The sequence below is a fragment of the Metopolophium dirhodum genome, chromosome 1 (assembly GCF_019925205.1).
Source record: "Metopolophium dirhodum isolate CAU chromosome 1, ASM1992520v1, whole genome shotgun sequence".
Classification (NCBI taxonomy): Eukaryota; Metazoa; Arthropoda; class Insecta; order Hemiptera; family Aphididae; genus Metopolophium; species Metopolophium dirhodum.
In genome coordinates, this window is record NC_083560.1 from 35,672,700 (window position 1) to 35,684,042 (window position 11,343).

The window sequence follows — 11,343 nt, forward strand, 5'->3', positions numbered from 1 at the left end:
ATTCAAAAACGAACGAATTTAGATACTTGAAGATTTCACTGAATGTTTATATTAGCATTTTCTATACACCATACAATTTTGAAAATATTTTGAATCTTTTTGATCTGTTTACGGACATTTTCAGTTTTCAATTATTATAGTTTTTTTTTCAATAAATATCAATTAAGTTTTATCTGTTGGGCCAAAAAGTGTAAAAATTTAATACAAGGCTCTTGATATTTTAATACAATATCAGTTGAAAAATTTTAAAAATTAATATGCACAATTTTTTTTTATAAGCATTTAAAGATCGAATTTTGACAACATTTATCAAATTTATAATTTAACAATTATTTTGTAGTTAAAAATTTGTAAAATGTTCAACTTTTATAGCTAAAGATTGTAAATTGAACACAAGGCTCTTAGGCTCCGCGTAAATAGGTTATATATAAATTACTTTATTCACAATAATATCATCAAATATACTTGGTAATATCATAGGCTGACTGACGGTTTTCGCTCAGAATCCTTTTTCTCATACAATGATATTCTATCATTGAATTCAAATTTAACACCATCCATTACAGTGATCCACTTGTAACCTACTGTACAGCAGAGCGACATCCACTTACCCACCTTTTTTTAATTTTTTTAAACTGATATTGTAACAATGTGTGTTGAGCGTTGTACTAAGTTTTTAATCTTTTTAACCCAACGAATACCCTACTAATTATATCGACATTTATAGAAAAAAAAAACTAAAAAAAATTAAAAATGTCCGTAAACAGCTCAAAACAAGTCAAAATATTTTGAAAATTTTATCAAGTATTCAAAATGATACAATAAATAATATGGTGTAAATTCAAAGTAACTACGGTTATTCGTTTTTTGAATTAAAATAAGGAATTTAATCCGTGAGAAATTGAGTGAATATACAATGTTATAAAAATTTGAACTTCAAACGCTCATAAAAATTTAATTTAAGTTTCCTGGAGATATTTCTTATGCATTTCAATCCCCCCCTTGGTATTTATTATTAAAGGATTCAAGTAAATATATAGACACTGAATCGTCAATCGTTTTAGTATTAACTATGTATTTTTCATTTTTGTAAATACAGTAAGAAAAAAATCAATTATTAAGTTATTAATAGACTGTTATTGTTACGCCACTGAAACTCCGCAATGTCCTAAATGGTGCGTTTTCTGTATAATATGCGGGTCGCTAATTTGGTGAAATAGTTTCCCTTAAATGAGTTATATCCTTCCCAATTTGAGGACCAATAACTTCCACCAATGATTCAAAATCTATTGGTGCCATTCTTATAAAGTTTTTGAATCCTGGATGTTCCAGTCTTAAATCATTTAGTAAGTCATTACCATTATAACGACTTCTACTTTCAAAAATTGTACGTTGCCACCAACGTCTTTTATGAAGTTTTTTTTTTTTTTACTCGAGAAACTAACGATGTAAAAACAAACGCTGCACTTACAATAATTATATCTTCGTCACTCATATTGAAAAAAAAATAAAACTAATAAATTGTTGAAAAACTGGCAATTACACGTTCACACCGCAATAGATGGGTTCGTACTAATATAAAAATAAATAATATGAGTGGGAAATCTTTAAATTGCCAATTTAAGCGGGAAATCGTTGTGTATGTAGAACGAACACTGTTCTCGAACATTTTAAAGTACAGTAGCATTGGTTCGTCGAGTCAGGAAACATTCTCAACGAACATGTTCGACAACAATGTTCGTCCTAGTGTGGACCCGGCTTTAGACGTACCAGCTAGACACGGCTGTAGTACTGTACAGTTGTAAATTTGTAAAATAAAAACAAGATATATTAAGACTAAAATACCAAAATCAATATATTAAATTATGGTATTGTCTTATAATAGTATATTACACGTATATTACACTGATTAGTGAATCAGTCTATTGAGTATCGGAAATCGGCATTCTTATTTTATTTGTATGGAAAAACGACATTGGTATTTTTAGACAAAAATGATTTGAATGAGCTGATAGTAATTTTATTTGTATAAAATAATGTAACATATTATTTACATTTAAACGTAGAACATTAAAATCTATACCTACTATCTAAATCAGCGTTTCCCAAACCATGGGTCGCGACCCATCATTGGGTCGTGAAATTTTTTTGATGGGTCGCGACTCGCAGTTACGATTACAGTTATTTTAGTCGTAAATTGATAAATAGTATAAATAACTAGTATATTACTAACCACTTATTTGTGCGAAAAAGGATTTTCTACCATGGCCAATATTAAAACAAAACAAAGAAACAAATTAGATGTCACACATGACATGCGCATTAGTTTATCTAAAATTGTACCCCAGTGGGAAATTTTATGCAACAGTGTCCAAAATCAAAATTCACACTAAATTTTCTATTATACTAATTTTTTGTATTTTATATTTTTATTATAATTTATTTTATGTATTTATTTATTAAGTTATTATTATTCAGTATATTGTAATCGTATTGTATTTTATAAAAAACTCAATGATAAAATGGATTATAATAAAAATCTAATTTATTTACGGCATACTTATTTTTTTTTTTTTTGGGGGGGGGGGGGTCGCGTACATAATAAAGATTAAATTTATGGGTCGCCATTGCAAAAAGGTTGGGAAACGCTGATCTAAATCATAATCAGTTTTTAGAACTTTAAAATATTAGTTACTTTGCCTGTTTCTACAGCAACGCCAGAACGGAGCTTTTCCACACTAAAACGCTTAAAATCTTACTGCCGAAATTCAATGAATGAGGTTTTTCTTATATTATTTTCTAATATTGCTATACAGAATTATAATTTATAATGTAATACATTATTAATTATTTGTATTGTCCTTAGGAACGTCTCAATGGACTAGCACTATTATCGCTTCATCGTACAGTAGACATAAGTATCGATGGAGTAATTATTGATGAACTGGCAATAAAACTAAAAAACTTGATTTTGTATTATAAGTATAAAGTAATGAAAGTATGAGTATGTAATTATTATTATTTATTATAGTAAAAATAAATATTTATGATACTATTATGTTTGTACTAAATTTATTATTGTGTTATTGGACATAAGTCATAGGTGGTGATAGTAGGATGGTAATCATTAAAGAGTTTATTCTCTAAGAATATTTTTTGAGTGTAAATTAAAAATTGAAATTTATTTCAAATCTAATGAAAAGTAATCAATATGTTATTGTTATTCGCTAAGATTAATGACTAATAATTGGTATTAAATGTTGTGTACACTGTACAGTATGTAGTGAGTAAGTATAGGAAACCTCAAAGGGGGTGTGGGGGGAAAAGCCCCCCACTATTACATATGTCATCCAGTGCTTCATACCCTCCCTTAAGCGATTCCTAAATACGCCGCTGACCTATACAACCAACGCATCAAAATTATTAGTGACTTCCAAGTTCCAACCACAAGCTGTACTGGTTTTAGATTATTACCAAGTATTATTATTACGCATTTATACAACATCGTTGGATCTTTTTGAAAATGGCCAAACAAATGGCTGTTGTTTTGTTTTTCGCGTGACCCGAAAACGCTAAAGCCGTGCATATGTAATTCAAAGGTCACGTCTGGGAGGAAAGTAGGTGGTAGGTCAAAAAAGTGTTATCATTAAAATATAATTTTATAATAAATTGTTAGAAAATTGATAGATGCGTTAATGATACATTGTCATTTGTCGTGACAGTTTAATTTTGATCAGCTGGATTGCATGTTCATAGAATTAAAAATAACATGCATTATAAAATTATTACTACTTTTATAATATGACTACATGTCTACATCTATATATATATACGTGTCAATATTACAATAATAAACGCAATTGGACGTATAGTAGCAGCGGTTTATTATTATTATTATTCTATAATATGTGCCTCGCATACGCTTTATTACCACCTACTACCTTGGTTGAAATATAGAAGGTTATTGCATATACACCCCTTTTCTATCAAATATTTGATGATAAAAACAAAAATGGCACCGTAAAGAGAGTCAATAATAATCAAGTATGTAAGCAGGGGATTTTGAATTTGTTAGCTTTTGTCGGCGTATTTTTGATGATTGATTATTGATATTTGTGATATCCCTTAACGCAGCCATTTTATTTCTTATGATAACAATCCGAGTCGATATGCAATAACCTGTATATTAGTCATAAATAATATTATGTTATTTATGATATTAATTCAACCATGCCTACTACGTAGCACGATTTAAGATATAGAAAAAATAAGTAAATTAAAAGAAAAGATAAATCAAATTATTGAGGATGATTGTTGGGACCTTAATGATATTTTATTAAATATAATTATGCTGATTCTAATGTATTTTATTGTATTATACATTTTTTAGCTGGGTAATTAAATATACCTATATATCTTCAATTATATTTATTTTTGATGAAAATTTTACTTAAATTTAAATATTTTAACGATTGTTAATTGTTATTATAATTATTTTTGTTAATAGGTATATAGCAAGACGTTTAGTCAACAGAACAAAATGTGATATGTGAAAAGGGTTGAAAACTCTTAACATTTCAGAAAACTTAATTGGTAAAGAAGCCGATTTAATTAATATGAAGACAAAAGGGTTTCTTACTTACCCCAAAAGTAATTTATATATTATATTCAAACACATAGAAAAATGTTTTACCATACATGTCAATTTAAATGATGTTTTTAAAAAAATATTTGAAGAATTTTTCAAAAAAAATTTCAAATTTTTAAAATTTCCATGTACCATTTGTCAACATCAAACAGATATACTAACAAATATTTTTGCATACTACATAAATATGCTCATGAGGCAATATAGTTATATGCAAGACCAAGCCAGTAAAAACTAAACAAAACAAAAAAAGGTGTCAAAATTGGTTAAAACATAATAAATTAATGTTAAAAATGAATAAAACTGTTCTGGTATAATAATACTCGATAGTAAATAATCATAAGATTTTTACTTGAAGTATTTCTCATTTCTTGTTACAGAATAAAATAAAAATACCTACCTACTTGTAAAAATTCTTAAATTATAATTTACTAAACTAAGTAAATGGTATATTGTATATTTGTATATTAATGTATAACCTTTTTGACATTAATTCATATATTATAATCGCTAAACGTTATAACATTTAAAACCACAAAAACCAGAATCATGACAAAATAATATATACTTTTTCATAACTAGAATATTAAGTTAATTATTAATCATCTGTTAACTCATATTGGTTTATAATCATATTAGGTATAAAGTATAAACATTAAATATTAAAATTAGAAGTTAAGTAGGAAGTTACTAATTTAGTACATACCACGAATAATAATATTTATATAAGTATATTATCTTAATTTGTGGTACATACACTCATACGAGTATACGACCGTTGCCATAGTACGTTTTGGATTGTTGAGTCCCCACCATGAACTAAGAAGATATGGACTGATCACGTATACCCAAATACCGGTCAGGAAATGTTATGGGTACAAAACTATACGATAGTAACGCCCTATAGCGGAGAACAATGTTCTCTATATGTCATATAGAAGTTAATAATATTATTTATATTGAATTAGGTATATTCTATAATTATAAATAATTATTATAATATTTTGTTTGGAAATCCTAAAGCATTACTCCAAGCTTCCCAAAATAAATACTATGAATATTTAATATTTTGTTATTTTTTGTTGCTACAAATCCAACATTTTAGTTAGCGTTGTTGACAAGTACTTATGAGCCTCGTTCAATCTATGTATGATGAATGATGATATAGTATTTAATTTATAATTTATTCATGTTTATAATTAAATATACGTAATTGGTACTTTTCTGTACAACTGTGTTTATTTATTTTATAAAAATGGTAAGAAAATGTGCAATTAAATTGTGCGCAAGCACAGATGATATTAGTAAATGTACCTTTTTTAAAGTTCCTAAGACCTCGGTAAATATTTGGACTGATATTGTTTCAAAGGTAAATGGTTTTGCTACAAAAGTTAATTTTGTATGCGAAAAACAATTTAAACCAGACGAATTTTTAAACAATTATTCAGGATGGTCCGGTTATAACACTAATGATGAAGTATGTTGATTTTATTCATAAATATTTAATACAATTGTACTTAAACATATTACTTACAATATTATAGTTGACTCTTTTTACATTAAGACTCAAGCCTGGTCTAAAAAAAGGTTCTTTTCCCTCGGTTTTTAATTATGAAACAATAAATAATACATCAAGTTTATTATGTAAACAGGTAATTTATTATTAAATGAAAGTTATAAATAAAATTACATGTAGAAATAAAACATTTAGGTTTCAAACAAAAGATCAATAGAAGATAATCTTGATGATAGTAGTCTTAAATGTAAGCGACAATTGTTGTAGCCCATTGAGAGTACTGAAACAGAGCTTATACTATATAACAATAATTCACAGCAGGGTAAAAAATAATAATATATGCATATATAAAAATACAGGTGCACTATCCAATATTTTTAATTTTTTTATGAAACAGAGTCAGTGTTTTGAAACATCTGAACATTGGATATCCGATTTGAAACAAATTCCAAATACAATACTCCCTCGTCAAGACAAATTATTGGATTTGGAACGCGAACCGGTTTTTCGGTCCCAAGAAAGGCTCTATACTATAAGATAGGGTTTTTTTTATTTCCTCGGTTTATACGAATTATTTCGGTTAACACGAAACTCGAAAAAATTGTAGGCACCATATTGTCGTTTTGTTGATTAACACGAACAGAAAAATATCAATATGTATCTATTTTCGTTTTATTAGTCCTTTAATCTTTATAACACAGTTTTATCGATACCTTATCTTATCCCTACTATGTACATATACATTTGTATGTGTGCAATCTAGTTCGGCGATAATCGCTCTCGTTTAAACTACATAATTGTTCTATCGATCAGTTGATCAGTTGATTTTGTTGGCGATTTGTTGTGTATACATAGCTGAAGTATTGACCAAAATGAGTTTGAAAAGGAAGCAAATGTTTATAGATCTAAAAACTAAACAACTCATTTTAGTAGAAGTCGAAAAAGGTACACTGCCTAAAACCAAAATCGCGGAGAAATTTGGCATTCCAAAATCAATATTATCAACATTTATTAAAAATAAAAATAAGATTGACAAAGCAGTTGCGCTTGGTTCAACCAACAGTACAAAGCGTCTACGAAAACCTATGCTTGAAGACGTTGAAAAGGAACTTTTGAAGTGGTTCAAAAAAGCCAGAGACTCCAACATTCCACTGTCGGGTGGACTTGTGCGGGAGAAAGCAAGGGAGATTTGCATTTCCAATGGCGTTGAACATATGGCGTGTTCTGATGGCTGGTTATGAAGATTTCAAAAACGGTATAATATTTTTTGTCATGTTTTGAGCGGCGAGGCAAATAAAGTTGCAGATGTAGACGTAAACAAATGGCTTCAAGGGTTCATAAAAGTGAGGCAATCCTATAGCGAAAATGATATCTTCAATATTGATGAGACCAGTGTTTTTAATAATTTATTGCCCGACCGTTCATTGGATTTTAAAGGAATGAAGTCGCATGGGGGTGCAAAGAGTAAAGAGAGATTGACTGTTGTGTTGTGCTGCAATTCTACTGGCTCAAAAAAACTCAAGATTTGGGTGATAGACAAATATCAAAACCCCAGATGCTTTAAAAACGTAAATAAGCTTAGTCTTCCATTCCAATACACTAATCAAAAAAACGCGTCAACATCTTTTCGCCTATGGTTACTTAAATTTCAACGAAAAATGGCACTTCAGAATAGAAATGTACTTTTGACTATAGACAATTGCAGTGCCCATAATAATATTGGAGACCTGGAACTGTCAAACATAAAAATAGTTTATTTTCTTCCAAATTGCACATCCAGGTTACAACCTCTGGATCAAGGGATAATTGCAGCTTTTAAATGATATTTCAAGACTAGACTTGTACGCCATGCACTGTTATGCCTTGACTCCGATCAACCATGTGTAAAATGTAATATTTTACAAGAGATGAGGGCAATGGCTGTATCGTTGAATGATGTAACTGCAACAACAATCAGTAAATGTTTTAAGAAAGCCTGGAACGTTGAAAACGATGCCAACTTAACCCCTGAAATACACATTGAGGATGTACAAATATTGGATGACAATGATTGGAATAAATTGTTAGCTCTAACTTCTGATGAAAATGCTCAAACTTTTTCAAATTTTATACTAATGGATACTGATCTTGAGGTCTACGATGAAAATACTCGAGAAGATGAAAACCCCGAAATCTCAGATCAAGAAATTGAACCGACTGAACCTCCAGTGGATAAACCAGTAGTATAAAATTACCTAATGGCTGGTACTTTCATCATGATGAGCTCTGAGTTATTTCTGTATAAAAATGAAAAAACATAATAATTAAAGCAACAGTAGAAAAGCAAGTAACTATAAATTTTGAAGAGAGTCAAATAACATCTTATATAAAGGATAAGTTGATTACTGAGGATGTTTTGGGGATTACTAAAATAGCGTTTTCACAGAATACATCACACATACAACATTTGGTAGATGTTTTGAACTCTACATGTGTTTGTACGGGTTGCCCAAGTGTTATTAACCATCTAGGTTTTTACTAAGAAATACTTATATTTATAGCATAAATTAAGAAAGATTCTTAGTTCATGATTAATTAATAAAGGCATTAATGATATTTTTATATTTTTATAAGGCATATCAGCTAAACATGCAATTAAAGGGGTAAATAATATTTGGAGACACAAAAACTATTCATTAATACTGCAAAATGCTACAAGAAAGAGATGTTTGTGGTGTGAAAAAATTGTACAAATATTTAGGGAGTATAAGCAAAGGAGTAAAATGACAAACGGTAAAAAAAATATTGGGCCAACACTCACACCAAATAGACTTAAAACTCTACACACATTACAAAGAAATAAGCACATAACATAAAAATTTAACTACAGGTAAGAAATAAAATATAGAATAACAAAAATTATCTTTACAATATTTTGATAATACAAAATTTGTTATTAGATTAAAAAGCAAAATTGAGAAAATTAATTATACATTATCTAATTTACAAAATAAAATGAAGCATTTATGTGATGATTCGTTAAAAAAGATATGACATTAATAAATTAAGTGAACTTAATTACAAATATTGATTAAAGAAATGCCTAATACCAGCAAAGTTAAACCAGTAAACAAAAGATACTCTAAAAGTTGGCTAGTTTTATGTATTCTGTTTCATATTAGGTAAGATTTTCACTATATTAATATTATAAATTATATTATGATAGTTAATAATGATTATCATAAATTTATTTATATAGATCATCTTCAACTTACAATTTTTTAAGAAACCAGGGTATATTGCCATTACCGTCATCTCGGACTATTCGAAGATATTTATCAATGACGAAAACAAACTGTGGTTTTGATGACAACTTTTTCAAGATATTTAAAAAAAAAAATATCTTAACTAAATGAAAATGAAAAACACGGAATGCTCTTATTTGATGAAATTTTCTTACTTCAGAGTATTAGTGTCAACTCAAAGACCCTAACTTATTCTGGATTAGACAATTTTGGTAATGATGACCCTTCTTTGAACACAGGTGAAAAAGCAGATCACGGGCTTGTTGTTTGATAATGATGTTTCAAAGTCTTGGGTCAAACATTACACAGCCTATTGCAGTATTTTGTTCAAAAGGACCAGTGAATGGTAACTAAAACATAATTATATTAACTTAATAATATGTATATTATTATGTTTTTCAGGTATTGTACTCACACAATTAGTTATAAAGGCAGTATCATTGCTTGAAAATGCTGGTGTTATGATAGATGGTATTGTTTCTGATGCTGGTTCTTCCAATAGAAAATTGTGGAAAGAATTTGGTATAAATGGAACAAAAGATAATCTTAAAAATAGTATTATACACCCAATGAATAGGAAACGTAGAATCTATTATTTTTCAGATGCTCCACATTTGCTAAAAACAGTACAAAATAGATTATACAGTAAAAAAAACATTAAGAGTAAGTTTATAACACATGTACAATATCTCACTGTAGTATTCAGTAGTTAATTGGTTATACAATTAAATTTAAGGTATCTCCTGAAAATAAATTAATTTTGTTGGTCTCATTATGAATCATTTCACAATTATGACCTAAGACAAATTTCAAAAAGAATTTGTTTAAAATTAACAAAACGACATTATTTTGTGCTTGGACAGTTTTTCAAAGATGAACGTAAAACTAGCGGCTCAGGTTAGATTGTCAAAGAAAATATTTATTTTTTTTACTACCTATACCTATAATTATATTTTATGTTACATTATTTTTATATTCCTACCTTGTTTAAACGGATTTTTAGTAATTCAATTGCAGTAGGCTTAAAATATTATAGAGTATCAAAAAATACCAGAACTCGAAAATAGTTTAGAGACTGAAAATCTTTCAAATTTATTTAATAATATTTTTGATGCATTAAATAGAAAATTCCCAGCCGAGGGTATAAGACAAAATTCTGAGGATTTTAAATTATTTATATTTATAAATATTTCACAATAGAATATTTTTTCAAAAAATGTTATATAAGGTTTTAGAAGATGGAATAACATTTATTAATTCATGGGAACAGAATTTATTGGACCCACGATTATGGAATCTGAATTTTTAACAAAACAACATGCTGATGACCTACGATTGACAATGAAATCAACCATTGAACTAGTGAAATATTTACTTCAATCTGGATTTCGATATGTGTTATCGAATAAAATGAACCAAGATAGGTTAGAAGTAATATATTGATTCCATGAAATAAGTCTAAGTTCAAGATTGATACAAAATACAAAATATTCCTGAATAAACATTTTCTTACTTTTTTTTATTTCAGCAATTTTTTGGAATGGTTCGTCAGGCATCAAGTCCAAACGATTATCCTAGTACTCCAACGTTTCTATAAGATATTATCTTCATATTCCATTTTGAAGCCACCAAAATCTGGAAACTGTACCATTTTGGAAACATCAGCACCTAAAATCTGATATTAAACAAATTGTTGATACAGATTCATCCGAAAGGGAAGATAAAATAAGAAATTCATCAATAAATTTAGATACCTTAATAGATGAAGGTGTACGGGAAGCAGAAGATATTTATGATCACGATTACACAAAATCATCAGTGAAGTATTGTGTATGCTATTATATTTGTGGTTATGCTAGTCAACAAATTATAAAACATACAAAATGTAAAGAATG

The 11,343-nt window shown here is 28.3% G+C and overlaps 1 long non-coding RNA gene across 1 annotated transcript; it reads right to left on the reverse strand.

The window, feature by feature from the left end:
• Positions 1–9,406: 9,406 nt before the first annotated feature.
• On the reverse strand, positions 9,407–11,073 carry LOC132935970 (uncharacterized). The gene is made up of 4 exons (XR_009663374.1): positions 10,962–11,073; positions 9,864–10,065; positions 9,604–9,798; positions 9,407–9,516 (listed from the first exon to the last, which is right to left on the reverse strand). It is a non-coding gene; the product is annotated as an uncharacterized LOC132935970 (long non-coding RNA).
• Positions 11,074–11,343: the final 270 nt, after the last annotated feature.